Source organism: Sceloporus occidentalis, unplaced genomic scaffold (assembly GCF_023333645.1).
Source record: "Sceloporus occidentalis isolate IW3139 unplaced genomic scaffold, rSceOcc1.0.p SCAF_21, whole genome shotgun sequence".
Taxonomy (NCBI): domain Eukaryota; kingdom Metazoa; phylum Chordata; class Lepidosauria; order Squamata; family Phrynosomatidae; genus Sceloporus; species Sceloporus occidentalis.
The window spans coordinates 14,041,383-14,059,757 of record NW_028317001.1 but is presented as its reverse complement, the minus strand read 5'-3'; the positions used below and the strand labels follow the sequence as shown (position 1 = coordinate 14,059,757).

The 18,375-nt window shown below is 43.7% G+C and overlaps 1 protein-coding gene across 1 annotated transcript in view; it reads left to right on the top strand.

Moving 5' to 3' along the window:
* Window positions 1-18,375, top strand: part of LOC149301645 (uncharacterized) — a 337,309-nt gene that overhangs the window by 313,989 nt on the left and 4,945 nt on the right. The window lies entirely within an intron of this gene.

Below are 18,375 nucleotides of genomic sequence, written 5' to 3'. Positions count from 1 at the left end.
CCTTCATCACTCCCAAAGATTTCAATAGGAGTAAATCATGTCTCTGATTTTAATGGGTCTGTTTTTTTCTTGCAATAATCTACATAAAATCATAATGTATAGATAGACAGCAATAACAACAACAACAACCCAATAACAACAACCATAGCAACTGCAATATTTAAATGTCTATATTTAATGTTTCCCATTGCCTTCCCCTAAGGCTGAGAGAGTGTGACCCAGAGAGTTTCTATGATGTAGTTGGGATTCAAACCCTGATCTCCAGAGTCGTAGTTCCACTATGCTCAAACCACTAGGCCACACTGACTCCTACAACATGGACATCGTTTCACTGGGCCATTGTATGTCATGGACTTGGCCCAGCTTCCTCATCCATGGAGGTCATTTTATAAGCCCCCTTCTCCTCCTCCATTTCCAGGCCCAGCTCCTTCTGAATACCCTCCACCTCTCCCAGTTTGGCAGGGACCCTCCCCTGGTTCATCCTCTGCCCTCCCACCTTTTCAGCTGCTCTTCAAAGGCCACAGTTTCCTCCTCCTGCTGCCATTTCTTCCCTTCTTTTGAGCTCACTGCCATTGTTGCAAACTGAGTCCAAAGGGCAAAAGGAGTCTGCCCTCCATGAAGACAGCCAAGGAGAAAGGAGAAGAGAGGTCCTTCCCAGAGGCTCAGGCAAAAGCAAACAGCTGCAGCCTCTCCTAGTTTGCCTCTCCTTCCTCAGAAAGAACCTTGCAGTCTTGATCATATTATGAGGTTGTTTGGTCCCAGCCTCCCTTTGATTCTCTTGGATCCCTCTCCAAAATCTCAGGGCCCCACAGAGATTCCCAAGAGAGGAGAGGAGGCCTGGCAGCCGGAGAAGAGGGGGGGAGGAGGGGGGCTTACTTGCTTCCGGCCCCCAAAGCTGCCTCCCTACAGAAGACCCTCCAGACCCCCACCCTTGGCTCCAAAATGGGGGCTCTTCCCTTTAGCCATCCTTCTCACAGAGGAACCAAATTTGGGGGTCCCCCATCGCCATCTTGAGGCACCCACCTTCCCTGTTCTGCCAAGGAAACCCAGAAGGAGCCCTTCTTCTTCCTAAGCAGCCAACGGTCAAAGCCACCAGCCTTCTAGAACCCTATTCAGGCTCCAAGCCAACTGCCATCTTTTCCCAGAATTCCACGCTTTCCCTCCTCCCAGCGGAGGAGACCGGGAGACGGAGCAATGGGTGCAAACGACAGGAAAAGAGAGTTTATTGTCTTAAACTTGTAATTCCAGTTGTCCCTTTATGAGGGAGAATGGCATATTATTATTATTATTATTATCAACAAGAATTATGAGAATCAGTTTCTTGTTCCCAAAACCACAGAGCCTTGTGAAATCTGAAAGACTGTGTTTATCACACAGTGGTTTTTGCAGCTCTTTGCAGCTCAGATCCAAAGCCACTGCGGGTCCAATGATGCAAATTCACACGACAACGTGAGTGTTATCACAGGCGATTCCTTTCTATGGGGGCTCCTTCTGTGGGGCTATTGCAGTGATTCCAAAGTGACCCCTCATTTTGGTGAAATCGGTAACAAGCGAATGCACAGAAATCGCTCCCGATTCCACTCCGAATTGTTCTGGTGTGGAATACAGCTTTGCTTCTGCTCTGTTTCACCACCGCAAACCCCCCTGGTTGCAAATTTCCCATGATGCAGCGCTGCAACCCCCCCCCCCCCATTTCCTTCTGGTGGCCCTTTTGCTTTCAGGGCAACCGAGGGGGGGAATAGGCAGCCAATGGGAGCGGAGGAAGGTCCAGTTAAAGGGAAGGAGGACACGCCCCCTCAGGAATGGGAGCCAATGGGAAAATCACATTAGTCCCTATAGAACGATTTTATCAATAAAGAACATTCCTAATACAACGCCGCCCTCTTGTGGATACTCAGGGCACTGCAGGCTCTTTGGCTTCTTACCAACTTCTATCCTGGAGCGCCATCTGGTGGCCACTCTTGATAATTCACTAATAGCAGTTAACCAAATTAAACAGTATATAACACAAAAACATGAAACAAGCTAGAAAAGGAAACTGTTACATGGATTTGCAATTGGTTGACTGGCCAAACCGAAAGGGTGCTCAACAATGACTCCTTTTCATCCTGGAGAGAAGTGACCAGTGGGGTGTCCAGTGGGGTTCTGTGCTGGGCCGAGCGCTATTCACCATCTTTATCAATGATTTGGTTGACAGAATTTGGGACATACTTATTAAATTTGCAGATGACACTAAATTAGGAGGAGTAGCTAATACGCTAGAGAACAGGATCAAAATTCAATATGACCTGAATAGACTAGAAAGCTGGGCCATAGCGAACAAAATGAAATTCCTTATGGAGATATGTAAGGTACTGCATTAAGGGCAGAAAAATGAAAGGCAGAGATATAGGATGTGGACACCTGGATGAATGAAAGTACGTGTGAAAGTGATCTGGGAGTCCAAGGTAGACCACAAGTTGAACATGTGTTAAGAGTGCGCTGCGGCAGCTAACAAGGCCAATGCGATTTTAGGCTGCATCAATAGAAGTATAGTGTCTAGATCAAGGGAAGTAATAGTGCCACTGTATTCTGCTTTGGTCACCGGGAATATTATGGGCACCACAATTCAAAAAGAACATTGAGAAACTGGAGCATGTCCAAAGGAGGGCAAATAAAATGGTGAAGAGTTTGGAAACCAAATATCACAATGGGACAGTCTCATTGCTTCAGGCAAGGAGCATCAGCTGCCCTTGGTTCACCTCTGACATCTTCCTCCTCCGCATCTTTAACTTGGGCACCATCCACTGCATAAGGTCCTTTAATTCCTTTATGTCTTCTTCCATTCGATAAACGTCTTCCTGGGGTTCTTCTGTGCTGGGGCAGCTATGAAGGGACTCCCCCACTGCCAGGTCCCAGGCTGTCACTCTGCCCCCGACGGCCTTCTTTTCCCCAGTCTGGGGCCGGAAACCCAAATCCTCCAGTGGTGGCCTGGATGGTGTGAGCTTCAGGAGGTTTCCCAGTCTTGGGCTTGGCCCCTTGTTCCTCTGAAGAAGGCACCTGCTCCCCCACCACCGGACACTCCAGAACCACCGGGTTCCCCAAGAACTCTTCTTGTTCCTGAGTCTCCATTGGAGCTAAAACTGTGAGACTTTGCAAATGGTGAGATCTGGAGTCAGTCCTCTGCTCAAAAAAATAAAACACATTTGAAACAAAAGAAGCTTTATTGATAAATCCAGGCAGAAACATCCATTAACACCTTTTTGCAAAGTCTGAAGTCCAAAGGACCTTGCTCAACCCCTCCCTAACCCAGGCCCCAATTCCCAAGCTAAAGCAACACAAGCGGAGGTTGCATAGATACCAAGGTTGTCTATACTTCCCTTCCCTTCTCCCAGACAGCCTCACCTTGAAGAGCGGTGTTCCCAAACCTACTTCACTCCTCCTTGATAACCAGTCTACAGCTGCAACCCCATCCCTTTCTCCAAACGCCCTCCTTCATCTAAAAGCCACTCCATCTGTCCTTCTATCATTTTCCATTACGTACTTTCTATAACCCATCACTCCACACTGCCTACTATGAATTACAACTATAACTCCTACTTTAATAACCAAACCCTAATATGTTTACCCTTTATGACAGAACCCTTATACACTAGTTCTGACACGCAATGGACCTTTCTCAATCCTTCAGGCATGGAGCACCAGTCTGAAGTGACAATTCTCCCATCTCAATCCTTCAGGTAACTAACATCAGCCTGAAGTTGTAATGGGCCAGTCTTAATCCTGTAGGTAAAGAGCACCACCTTGAAGTCACAATAGGACCGTCTCAATTCTTTAGGCAAAGAACTTGAGGCTGAGATCACAATGGGCCAGTCTCAGTGTTTCAGGCAAGCAGCATCAGCCTCAGGTTGCAATGGTCACATCTCAAACCTTCAGGCAAGCAGCATTAGCCTAAATTCACAATGGTCCCATCTCATTGCGGCAGGCAAGGAGCACCAGCCTAAAGTGACAATATGTCATGAATCCCTTTATTCATGCATTTATTCATTTAGGGATTCAAGCCATAAAGGTTATTGGTTTAGGTTTAGAGTAGAATTAAGATATATTGGATTTATTCTGGGTTAAAATAATATGTTTTAATATGTGCTTTAATAGAAGATACTAGAAAGAGGTAGAGAGATCATGCTAAAGAATGTTAACATCAGCTGGACAACGCTATTTACAATGTTGGAAAAACTGGAGGTTGGGGCACAATTCCAGAAATGGATCCAGGAAATATATAAGAAACAAAAGGTGAATTTAATAATAAATAACAGTAAATCTGAAGAATTTGAAATAAAACGGGGAATGAGACAAGGTTGTCCCCTATCCCCATTGTTATTCATCTTTGTATTAGAAATGTTAAACAATAGAGTTAGTTTGGAAGAACAAATTCAAGGCTTAAAAATTAAGAAAACTGAATTTAAAATGAGGTTATTCGCCGACGAAGTGGTTTATATCCTGGAAAACCCCTGTAACAGTATTCAAGCTTTAATCAACCTAGTACAAGAATTTGAAAAAGCTTCTGGGCTTAAGGTGAACAAGGACAAAACCAATATGCTGACGAAAAATATGGATGATGCGGCTATTAAGAATTTGGAAGAACTTTCGGGATTCAGAATAGGAAAAAAAGTGAAATATCTGGGAATAAGTATAACTAACAGGAACACAGACTTATTCCATAACAACTATGAGGAAACGTGGAGGAACATTAAACAAGACCTTGTTAAATGGGGGAATATTCAGCTATCTCTTTTGGGGAAGATAGCAGTCATTCAGATGAATGTGCTTCCTAAAATTTTGTTTACGTTTCAGACTATTCTGATTTTGCATTCCTTGAAACCTTTGGATATGTGGCAAAATGATATAATGAAATTTGTCTGGAACAAAAAGAAGGCCAGAATTGGAAAGAAAATAATGTGTGATGAGAAAAGTAGGGGGGGCCTGGGGCTCCCAAATTTGAAAATCTATTATTTTGCATCTACATTATTGTGGTTAATAGATTGGATTCTGTTAGAAAATGAGTATATACTGAATTTACAAGGAGACGGACTAAGATTTGGGCTTCACGGCTATCTATTTTATAATAAAGATAAAATCCACAGAGAATGTAAAAATCATATTATAATTGGATCAATGCTGAAGGTGTGGGATAAATTAAAACCGAGACTGTGTAATCAAATTATTCACAGTTGTTCTCCACACGAATCCTTTTTTGGGAGGGAAGGTATACCAAAGGAAAAAATGGCTAAGATACGCAGATTTAATTAATGTAACACAGAATCTGACAGAATTCAAAACAGTGGAAGAGTTACAAAGTTCGGGCATTGCATGTCATTGGTATTTGTACATGCAATTGAAAGAAAGATGGCAAATTGATAAGTTACAGCCAGGCATATGTAACAAGAGAACTGAATGGGAAGAGATAATGGGGAAAGGAAAGAAGAATGATAAAATGATTTTGAGCTGGGATACGGAGGAAGAGGTAATTAGACGTAGCATGATCCTATGGGCACAGAATGTGGGTCACAAATTAGCATATAAAAATGGGAGAACATTTGGACCAAAGATCTTAAGTATACCAGTAATCAGAATTTAAAGGAGAACATATATAAAATGACATATAGATGGCATCTCTCTCCACAAAGAATCTCCTTGATGTTTAAAGGCAGGCAGCAAACCAGAGTGTTGGAAGTGTCTGAAAGTAATAGGGTCTTACTACCATGTGTGGTGGACATGCACTGCGGCAAAAGGTGCATAATATTATAACTAGAGAACTAAATGTTCAAATCTCTTTTCTTCCTGAAACATACTTGCTAGGTATGGTTGATTCAGAATTGCAGAAACAACATGGTAAATTAATCTTCTATCTTCTTACATGTGCCAGAATTTCATATGCTACATTTTGGAAATCTGACCAGACCCCATCCATGGAAAAGTGGTTAATGAAAGTATTCGAAATGGCAGAAATGGATAAGATGACCAGTTGGATGAGGGGGAAAAATGAAGAATCTATCAAAAAAGAATGGGAACCTTTTTACAAATTTATAGAAAGAAAATGGGAAAATATTGTGGTTTTGAGATAATTACGTAATATGACATTCAGTAAGCAGTGAGAAATAGTAATTTGATAGTTTCAGAAATCAGATTTCAATGTGAATTTAGGTTTCCAATTTATAAATGAATACAGAGCAATGAAACTGAGGGTATGCTCTTTATAACTAAGTTGAAGTTCGCCTACACAATTCTCCTTATATGAAGTAATTTTATAGGGTAAAAGGAGGAGGGAGAGAGGAGGAGGAAGGAAAAAAACCAAGAAAAAAACAACAGGCTAAAATGATAGAAAATCCACTCCGAAAAAATTGATCAAACAATTTGTGTACTCTGTGAAGAAAACAATTGAGTATTAAATTGAGTGTATGCTGTTCACATTTACTAGTAATATGTTCATATAGATTTACTCACTTAAGGTAAATTAAAGGGTAAAAGACCGTTCAAAAACAATACAATAAGAAATTCATTGTTGAAATGGGATTGAACTAATTGTGCACTTTGTGAAGGAAACATCTGAATAACATGTAAGATAAAGACAATGTAAAATTGATAGACTGTATAGGGATTCAGACAGCTGGAAGGTACAGTATATGTTAAGTGTTTTTTTATTAGTGTTAAATGTTTAATGATGAGGTTGAGTGGGGTATATATTGTGTAGGTAAATGTATATTTTATGTGTTATTATTGTATAATGTATTTGGTTCTATGTTTTTGTTATCTCATGCTTGTCAAAAACTTTGAAAACATTAATAAAAAAAAGAATGTGCTTCTTTGCTAGGATTGGAATGTGTGGGAATCACCCTTCGAACAGAGGCTTGAGTTTAAAAGGCTGGTCTCTAGAAAAGGAGGGGGAACATAGAGAGTTATTGGTATTTTTATATAATAATAATAATAATAATTTATTTTATTTATATACCGCTATTCCAGAGATCATAGTGGTGAACAGCAAGTAAGCTAATTTGCAAGTAAGCTAACTAGCCCCCAACAGTCTGGGTACTCATTTTAGCAACCTTGGAAGGATGCAAGCCTGAGTTGAGCTTGGGCCCTTTTGCTGGTCTTGAACTCGCAACCTTGTGGTTTTGAGTGAATGGCTGCAGTACAGGCATTTAACCACTGCACCACCAGGGATATTTTTATATTGCATTATGTTGCTATGGGTTTATGCTTATTATATTTTCATACGGTCTCATATTATGTGGAGATTGATAGGGTTTTATATTATAGATAACTATATATATTGTTAAGCCATAATGTTAATTAAACTGTTGGGTGGCTGAGTTCTGTGGTCCAAGGCCAGAGGTGCAGTGGTTGAGAAAAGGCACATGAGAGCTTCATTGCTTTTAGGAAAGCTGCCAGAATCCCAGATGGGAGGACACTGCGCAGAAAAGGGTGGGAGAACGCTGTGCGGGAAAGGGCTATCCAGTCAATTAGCTTTATTGGTGAATGGAGTGCGGTGGATTCATATGGTTATAAAAGGGATATGTTTATACTTTCATTCCTGGCAAAAAAGTCATTTCTATTGCATGTATCTTCTTCAATAAAAGCTGTTCCTTTTCCAAAGTACTGCCTTTTGTGTTGCAAGACAGGCTGCAATTAGGACCCTGGCAGATATCTCTCTCCCCTTCCATTCTCCCTGCTATCCCAAAAGGGCTGGAGAGCATACCAAACCAACCAGAGAACCTTCCCCTGCTCTTGTGTAATGCCAGGTCAGTCAAAAATAAAACACACATAGTCCATAGTCCTGGATGAAGAGGCTGACCTGGCTTGTTTCACAGAGACCTGGCTGGGTGAAGACAGCCACCTGGGTTCGGGCCTTACCATCCGGATTCTCTGTCAGTGACCAGGTAAGGGGAGTGCCTTTGGTCCATAAAGACAATCTTGCCTTGAGCAGGATACCTATCCGTATGATGGACCACATTGAATGTATTTACCTCAGCTTAAACACTAGAGAAAGTCTGGGGAATCTGTTGGTTTCCTGTCCTCCCCGTTCCTTAACAGACTCCCTAGCCAAGCTGACACAACTGGCCTCTCAGCTGCTGCAGGAGTCGCCTAGGCTTTTGGCATCTCCCCTCTGAATGAATGTCTTGGGGCAGTAATGGGCTGGATGAGGAAAAACAGACTGAAACTGAATCCAGGTAAAACGGAGGTGCTGATTGTTGGAGGTCCTAATCCAGGTATGGAGGTTTGCCAACTGGTCCTGGAAGCGGTTGCATTTCCCCTAAAGGACTATGTTTGCAATTTGGGGTGTTCCTGAATCTGTCACTCCAGATGTCAGCTCAGATAAGTACGACAGCAAGGAGTGACTGTTATCAGCTTTGGTTGATACGCCAACTGCGCCTCTTCCTGGAACCTGAGGACATGAAAACTATGATGCATGCGCTGATAACCTCATGCCTTGACTTCCGCAATGAGATCTACATAGGGCTATCCTTGCACTTAGTCCGGAAACTTCAACTAATCCAAAATATGGCAGCGAGAGTGGTCACTGGAATATCTAGAGGTGTCCATATCACACCTATAATAGCTGCTCATTAATTTCCTGGGACAGTACAAGGTCTTGGTTATAACCTTTAAAGCCCTCCATGGCTTGGGTCCATCTTACTTACGGGATCGCCTTCTCCCATACAATCTGCCCCACACTTTGAGGTCCTCTAGTAAAAACTTACTGCAGCCAGCAATAACAAGGCCTTCTGCAGTTACACAAAGGACCTTCTCCCAAGTTATGGAACAGCCTCCAGAAGAGATCCGATATATCACCAGTCTTTAAGGCTTTAAAAAGCTCAAGACATATCTCTTTCCAGATTAGCATTCCAGCAATCTCTTATTAATTGAATTGTTCAGCAACTGCTCTAACTGCTTCTGTCCTATTTTTAATAATTGTTTTAATAATTGTTTAAGAACTAATTATATTTTATTGTGGATGGGAGGAATTGGGAGGGTTTGGGACACAACAATGACAAGTTGTTATTGTGTTTTACCAGTGCTTTTACTGTTAGCCGCTTTGATCTGTTTTTAGAAGCCTTTAGAAGCCTTTGAGGCACCCTCATCACGTGTGAGGGTTGCCTGGTAGGCGGAGTGCCCACACATATGGCAACCCTTGCAAGTGATGAGGGTGCCGCAGCTGCAGCGCACCCACCAGACGCGGCGCATAACGGTGATGTTGCAGATGTGCCACTTCCAAACGGGGCGGTTCAACTGCAATGTACCCATGCCATCGTGGGCTCTTTGGGGTGGCAGAAGTGCACCGCCAAAAGGAGCTGCTTCCGTGCGCTCCTTTTTTGCTCCGCAACAGCGCTGCTCAATTTGGTTGTTGCGGCGCTTCTGCAGAGGAAAGAGTGGCGCCGGGGATGCGCCTCTTTCTGGCGGCCTGTACCCGGCCTTAGTATGTTTCACAAGTTCTGTTGCTTGTAAATATTTGTATTTGTCAAGTCTCTTAATAGTATCTGTGTTATTGTTGTTGGTCCTATGTGGGTTTTTTTTCTTTTAGCACCAAAGTTTTAAAAAATATAGTGTCCTGAAATCTAGAAAGTATATCCAGGAGAAGGTGTTTTGGCCACACTGTAAACAATAACATCCAAAATGCACAACAGTAATGCCTTTCTCCTGTTTGATTTTTAACACTTTTGATCATAGAATCATAGAATCGCAGAGTTGGAAGAGACCGCAAGGGCCATCCAGTCCATCCCCATTCTGCCATGCAGGAACTTTCAATCAAAGAATCCCCGACAGATGGCCATCCAGCCTCTGCTTAAAGACCTCCAAGGAGGAAGACTCACCAAAATCTCTGAGGGAGTTTGTTCCACTGTCGAACAGCCCTTACTGTCAGGAAGTTCCTCCTAATGTTGAGCTGGAATCTCTTTTCCTGTAGCTTGTATCCATTGCTCCGGGTCCTAGTCTCTGGAGCAGCAGAAAACAAGCTTGCTCCCTCCTCAATATGACATCCCTTCAAGTATTTAAACAGGGCTATCATATCACCTCTTAACTTTCTCTTCCCCAGGCTAAACATCCCCAGCTCCCTAAGGCGTTCCTCATAGGGTTTCATGGTTTCCAGACCCTTCACCATTTTAGTTGCCCTCCTGATAAAAATCTGATAAAGAAGACCCTCTATTTTTTCATGATGATGAGGAGGAGGACGATGATGGACCTCTCTATCTACAGATTTCTTTACCCATGGATTGAACCATCCAAAGCTTGAAAACATAGAAACACAATATAAATTCCAAGAGCAACTCTTGTTTTTGCCATTTTATATAATAGACATTGCTTTTGTTGTTGTTATTATTGCGTGTCTCCAAGTCGTTTTGAATTTATGGTGACCCTAACGCAGACCTATCACAGGGTTTCCTTGGCAAATGTCTTCAGAATAGTTTTCCCATTGCCTTTCCCTGAGGCTGAGAGAGTGTGACTTGCCCCCCAATGGGCTTCCAAGGCAGAGCTTTGATTCCAAATCTGAACTCCAGAGTCATAGTTCAGCTATGCTCAAACCACTATGCCACACTAGCTCCTATATTATGGACACCATTTCACTGGGCCATTTCATTTCATGGACTTAGCCCAGCTTTCTCATCCATGGAGGTCATTTTGCAAGCCCCCTTCTCCTCCTCCATTTCCAGGCCCAGCTCCTTCTGCATGCCCTCCAACTCTCCCAGTTTGGAAGGGACATTACCCGATTCATCCTCTGCCCTCCCACCTTCTCAGCTGCTCTTCAAAGGCCACAGTTTCCTCCTCCTGATGCCATTTCTCCCCTTCTCTTCAGCTCACTGCCATTGCTGCAAACTGAGTCCAAAGGGGAAAAGGAGTCTGCCCTCCATGAAGACAGCCAGGGAGAAAGGAGAAGAGGGGCCCTTCCCAGAGGCTCAGGCAAAAGCAAAAGGCTGTATCCTCTCTTAGTTTGCTTCTCCTTCCTGAGAAACAACCTTGTAATCTTGATCATACTCTGAGGTTACATGGTTTATCTGGGATTCCCCCTCCCCCCCAAAAAAATCTCATGGCCCCAAGAAAGGAGAGGACTAGACACATAAAGAGACACACTTCCTTCCTTTTGTCCCAAGGATCCTGGCCTCCTTCTCTCTCTGGAGCCTCAGGGAGAGAAAGCGATACCTCTGTTCAACTGGGGCCTAAGAGAAGGTTCTGGAACATTCTCCATAGTCACAAACAGCACAAAATGGCCCCCAGAACACAAAATGGCTACCTCTGTCTGAGCGCTTGGCAGTTGGCAGTTTGAGGCCTTCAGAGGAGAGAGAGAGACTGAGGGGAAGAGTGGAAGGGGGTCCTGGAGGGAGGGGGCCTTGGGAGATATTGTCAGAACCTGTTATTGAGATCAGTTATAATGCTGTATATATTTAGGGCTGCCATAATTGTCCACTTTTACCAGGGACAAAATGTAGGACAAATTCAAGACCAAACTGTAGGGCAACTGCAGGACAAAACTCAGCTCAAAATGTAGGACATTTAAGGTCCACCATTTTTCTTCAATGTCCTACATTTTGGGCTGAGTTTGTCCTGCAGTTGTCCTACAGTTTGGTCTTGAATTTGTTCCACATTTTGTCCCTGGTAAAAGTGGACAATTATGGCAACCCTATATTCAGTTCATATATAATCACTTCATGTATGTTTTGAGATATCTGACCTATATTGTTCTGTTAGTTAAGATGTTGGGGGGGTGGAGAGTATATAGGAAGAATATTAAAGTTGGTGTTAGTTTCTAAGTGGGGCCCTGTTAACTGCTTTGGAGTGTTGTTTTAGAGAACTAGCTGGCAATGTTTCAAATGTCCTGAGTGAGGATGGGTTGTGATGGGGACCTGGCTAAGTGTGTCTGGGGTGGGGAACTAGCAGAGGGGAGAAAGGAGGGGCATTTTTGTATGTACAACGCTGTGTAAATTTACAGAGCTTTATAAATAACGGTTAATAATAATAATTTTAAAAGTGTACATTTTTCTCTGAAGCCTCAGACTCTGCAAAAAAGTGTTACAGATCACAACTGCAATGCTCTCACAATAGACCTTCTACTTTTGGTATACGTTTGGATGTGGGCCATTGATCAGAGGATTCCAAACCTCACAGATATAGAGCCTTCCTGAGATATTCGGTGTTCGCTTCCTAACAAAGGGGTTTTGGGCCTCATAAGGATTTGGGTCAAAAGAGGAGGGGTCTCTAATAGGAGGGCCACTGAGACGACGAATGTCCCCCAAACTACGCCAAAAGTAGCTCCTTTGGGAGGTTTTAAAATCAAGTGAATGTACATGAACTGAAAAGATATAACCTTAAAACTGATCTTAATAACAGGTTCTGACACCTAGTGAGACATCAGAGAGTAGTAGTAGCCTTTCCTCTTGCCAATGGGATTTACAGTGTATTCCCTGGACTGGATCTCCCAGCATCCACAGGGCCAGAGAGAGGAGGGTCCTGCCCTGCATAGGGCTGCATTTCATGGGTCTTAGGCTCTGGGAATGTGTCCCTTTGGCCAGTGTCCGTGTGGCTGGGGCTCCAGGGTCCCCCTGTCCCTCCTGCCTTCTTCCATATTAACTGCAGGAGGAGCCTGTGAGGGTGGGGCAGGGGGTGGGGACTTCCAGCTCCTTTGCCCCCATTGGCTAGACTGAAGAAGAGCAGGAGCTTCTGCCTCTATTGAGCTCTGCGCCCGGAAGAGTGAGCGAGAAGCAGAGAGTGAGAAAGGGACAGAGAGAGATAGAGACAAGGAGGGAAGGAAGGAGGGGAGTGGAGAGGAGAGGGACAAGGCCTGGAAGCGGTAGGCTTCACTGCTGTGCTGAGGCCTCCAACTGCCAAGCGCTGAGGTGGTGGCCATTTTGTGTCTTGGTGGCCATTTTGTGTTCTGGCGGCCATTTTGTGCTGCTTGTGACTGTTGGGAATAATGTTCCGGAATCTTCTCTGAGTCTCAGTTGAACAGAGGCCTCTCTTTCTCTCCTGAGGCTCCAGAGTCAGAAGGAGGCCAGGCTCCTTGGGCCAAAAGGAAGGAAGTGTGTCTCTTTGTGTGTCTTTTGTGTCTCTTTTCTGAGAGGGTTTTCTTATTACACAGCTCTGCTCCTTCTGGGGAACATGGGTTTTAAAAGAGATGAGAAATGGGGAGAATAGTTTTAATACAAGCCTTATTCTTCTTCTTCACAAACATTGGGCTTTGGATTCTAAAAGGAGGCTAGTCCCCCAAAAAAGGCCAAAAGTGGCTCCTTTGGGAGGTTTTAAAAGTCTTACCAGTTTTCTTATTGAGAGATTTTCAGGCAAGAAGGAAGAAGAAAGACCAGAATAACACATATTACCAAGAATTAAACAAGACTTGGGCACTTCTACCCTTTTACAACCGATTCAGGCTGTATCTGCACTGGAGAAATAATCCAGTTTGAAACCGCTTTAACTCTCCTGGCTCCATTTTGTGGAATCTTGGGATTTGTAGTTTTTTGTGGCATGAGAACTCTCTGGCAGAGAATGTAAAATCCCAGGATTCCATAGCACTGAGTGGTTAAACCGGTGTCAAAGTGCCTTATTTCTATAGTGCAGATGCAGCCTTCTTGGGAAAAGGGCTGATGATGGGGAAAAGCACAGGGGAACTCTGGAGGTTTCAGCAGATGATTTATTTATTTATATATGATACACTCATTTCACATCTAGCTATGGGGACATAATCAGGGCCCTCTCCAATTCCCCACCCCCTAATCTCCAACCACTCTAAGAAGGCATGGAGTATCTGTTGTGTAGGGGAGCTGCAGTGCACCTATGCTATGTCTGGGAAGCTTCGTTTGGTGCAGAGGGAGGAAGGGGATATCCACCTCTGCATCAGCCCAAAAGAGGCATATGCCACCTGTGTATGTCATGAGCAGGATGCTGTTCTCTGTGTCTTTCAGTGCTGCAGGGTTTCTTGTCAAGCCAATCCTAACCCTGGTCCCTTTTCTCAGGAACTTCATCTCAGCCTCTTTGGACACAGCTTTGGGCCTCTCTTGCTGGAAGTGACCCAAGTGCAGGACCACCAGGACCCCTGCCCACCTGATGGCCGACACAGAGGCCAAGCGGAGGGAATTGGGCTCCAACAGAAAGAGGATGCTGAAGTACAACAGCTCTTTGGTGAGTCACTATCCTATTAGCTTCATCTGTGTCACTTCTGGGCCAATTTATGAAAGGAAGCAATTAATATACTGTCCGAGTTTGGCAGAGACAGTCCTGGTTAACCCTCTGTCACCCCACTTATTCAGGGGCTTTTAAAAATGTCCCAGTTGGTCTATCCTCCTCCCACTTTCCCCTTTCTCAGCTCACTTCAGTTCCTGAGTGCAATTGAGTTTACAGCCTATCAGCTCAAAAGTGGGGAGAGGAGAGGAAAGAGGGAGACTGGATATGGCCCTTCCCAGGAGGCTGAAGCAAAAGCAAACTACTGAGCCTTTCCTAGCTTGTGTGATCTTCCTCATAAACAACTTTGGCCATCTTCACTGCCTTCTGGGTTGCTTGTCCACATGTGTCTTGTTTTTCCCATCTAAGAAATTTTGGGGGCTATGGGAGAATGTCTCTGGATATAAATTGGGGGTGGACCCAATGACCCTCAACCCCAGAGTGCTCCGCAGAACTGCTTTATAAAAATGACATTTGCCTCCGAAATGTGGCAAGAAATGGCTAAAAGCACCATAATTCTTTTATGGCTAAATGTACTATATATTTTGGGACAGTCAGTATCCTACTCCGTTATCAACATCCCAGCTATGGCCTAAATTATATTGTATATTATATTGAAAAGATTAAAGACAAACTGGATCTGAAAGGCAGTAGCTTTTTTCTGGCTGATGGCATTTAAAGTTTATTTCCTAGACTGAATTCTAAAGTGATGAAATAATATTTGGATGCACCATGTGCTTTCCTCCCCTTTTGTTTAGTCACTCTCTGGATGGGGGCTATTTTCTGTTGCAGGTGACCTTTGCGGATGTGGCAGTATATTTCACGGAGAACGAATGGAAACTGTTAACGAAGAAGCAGAGACTTATGTACAATTATATAATGATGGAGAATTATGAGAACGTGGCCTCTGTGGGTAAGGAACCTGAATCCACTAGCATTATAGAATCATAGAGTTGGAATAGACCACAAGGGCCATCCAGTTCAACCCACTTCTGCCATGCAGGAATACATTTCCAAACACCATCCAGCCTCTGTTTAAAGACCTCCAAAGAAGAGGACTCCACCAAATTTTAAGGGAGTATATTGCACTGTCTGATACGTCTTACTGTTAATGTTTAGGTGGAACCTCTTTCCCTGTGGTTTGCTTCCATTGTGGTGTCTCCTTTCTCTGTAGCAGCAGAAAGCAAGCTTGGTTCATCCTCAAAACGACCCTTTCCAATATTTAAACATGGATATCATATTTGTTGTTAATTTTCTTTTCTCCAGGGTAAACATACCCAGCTCTCTAAGCCACTCTTCATAGGGCTTTATGGTTTCCAGATCTTTCACCATTTTGGTTGCCCTCCTCTGGGCATGTTCCAACCTGTCAACATCCTTTATGAATTTCAGAGGCCAGACCTGGACACAGGATTATTCCAAGTGAAGCCTGACCAAAGCTCTATAGAGTGGCACTATTACTTCCCTTGATCTAGAAACTATACTCGTATTGATGCAGCCTAGAATCACATGGGCCTTTTTAGCTGCCGCATCACACTTTTGCCCAAGTTCAACTTCTGGTCTACTGGGAGTCATAGATCCCTTTCAAATGTAGTTTAATTGTTATAGCAACATCCTGTAGAATATCTGAATTTGTAGTTTTGTGAGGCACTATTGCTCTCCACTTTATAAGGATTCTAAATACCGCATTGTAAATTGCCAATTGCCAAATCCAGCTTCTGTCATTCATCCAGAATGTTTTTGGGGTTTAGGGAGAAATTGTTAGTCGTTTAAACGATAGTAGTTTTAAGTAGTTGGTAAGGATATTGGGGACTAGAATGGCTTCAGGGAAGGGTGGCAGTTGTGGAGGCTATTAATTGCCTGGTCTGTGAACTCTGGGTGGCAGACATGCTCCACGGGTGAGTGGCGTATGTGAACAGTGGAAGAAGAAGGCAAGAGGTACCTTGGCAGCCGGGCTGGTTAGGGGCTGAAGGGGAGGAAAAGGGAGGAGTGTGAAGGTAGTTAATGACAGAGGGAAAAGGTTTAGACACTTCAGAGACAGCTTAGACTTATTAATGGACGCTTCTGCCTGAGTTTCTCAATAAACCTTTTGGTGGAAGCAAAGGACTTTTTAATTCTGAAACTTAGTTCCGCCCCCAGATATCACACCAATGCTAGAATTTTGGAGGAAGACAGCATGGAGATTACCAGTAATGCATTTCTCATTGAAATGGTAGCACGTCTCTGAGTATGTTTCCTTTTTTGGCCCTCTTCCAGCCTTTTGAGGTTCTGCTTCACTTCCCAAACAGGATGCAATGGGATACTGAGGCACAAAACTTTATTTCTATTTTAAGGCAATACAATGTGTGGTTGCCCCTGAGATCCCCAGGGGGGCAATGTGACGCCCCCAATCCCCAATAGTAGCCCATCCCTGTCTTAGAGATGTCTTAATACTGCTCCCTGGTGCTTGATCCTCACCAAAACAAGTCCAGGTCCCAGCCCCCTTGCTTTGCCTTTCCCAATCACTAATTTGTATATGGATTATCCTGCCTTTCTCAACAAATGAGCCTCAAAGTGTCCCTTTTATGCATCACATAAATGGGTGTGTGTCTGTGATAGAGAGAAGGAGCGAATGTGAAAAACAGAAAGGCAGGAAAGAGATGGTGAAGGTGAAATACTGAAGCAGTGCAGATCGGCAAGAAGGAAGGTTGGAGAGCGGAGGGAGAAAGGGAAGGGGATCGGGCTTAAGAGGGAGATGAAATAACAGATATAGGATGGGGGACACCTGGCTGAATGAAACTACATGTGAAAGCGATCTAGGAGTCCAAATAAACCACAAGTTGAACATGAGTCAACAGTGTGATGCGGCAGCTAACAAGGCCAATACGATTTTAGGTTGCATCAATAGAAGTATAGTGCCAGGATCAAGGGAAGTAATAGTGCCATGGTATTCTGCTTTGGTCAGGCCCCACCTGGAATACTGTGTCCAGTTCTGGGCACCACAATTCAAAAAGGATGTGGAGAAACTGGAGCATGTCCAAAGGAGGGCGACTAAAATGGTGCAGGATTTGGAAACTATGAGGAACGACTTGGGTAACTAGGGATGTTTAGGCTGGAGAAGAGAAGGTTAAGGGGTGATATGATAGCCTTGTTTAAATATTTGAAGGAATGTCAAGCTTGTTTTCTGCTGCTCCAGAGACTAGAGCACGGAACAATGGATGCAAACTGCAGTAAAAGAGATTCCACTTCAACATAAGAAGGAACTTCCTGACAGTAAGGTCTGTTCGACAATGGAACAAACTCCCTCTGAGATTTAGGTGGAGTCTCCTTTCTTAGAGATCTTCAAACACAGGCTGGATGGCCATCTGTCAGGGATGCTTTGATTCCTACATGGCAGAATGGGGTTGGACTGGATGGCCTTTGTAGTCTCTTCCATCTCTATGATTCTAGGCCTCTGGGAGCCAGGAGGGGGAGGCAGGAGCAAAGCCAGGATTTCCTAGCTCTGTGTGGAGAGAAAGGGACCTCTGGGAAGGGCCAGGAGAGGGGCCTTGGGGATTGGGAAGCAGCCACCCACCTCACAGATTATACTGATAATAATAATAAGTTTTATTTGTATTTACCTGCCTCTCTCAATGGAGTGAGGCGGTATTACAACCGTAAAATAGCCACAAAACAACAATAGCATCCAATTTACACACAGTAAAACAACAAAACGCTTAAAACTCAATTTGGGACAAATAAAAACATCATTTAAAATGCACAGTTGTGATAAGAAGTGGGATTTTTCCTTAAGTTCTTTACAAGAGGTCAGCTGGGTAAGCCTGCCGGAAGGGATCCGTCTTAAGTCCTTTCTTGAAAGCATCCAAGGTGGTGTTAAGACGGATCTCCTCCGGCAAGTTGTTCCATAACTTGGAATTGCTTTAGCATGTTTCTTGGGTGGGGAAAGAATTGTCTGAAATTGAAATAAATGAAATGGGTGCTTGGTGGAAATACTTCAGCCAAAAAGGATTATCACATCGGCTCTCAGGTCCTTGGCTCTGAATTCTGGTCCCATTCAAAGCCAATGTATAGCACAGTCTGAAGGCGACACTCCCAGAGTTCAATAATAACATAGCAGAGTACAGTAGCAAATCTCCAGATATAGACATTGGCAATGCATTAACCACTTTCCACGCTTAAAAATAACTCACAGACCCAGTTGATTTCCTCCAAGTCCTT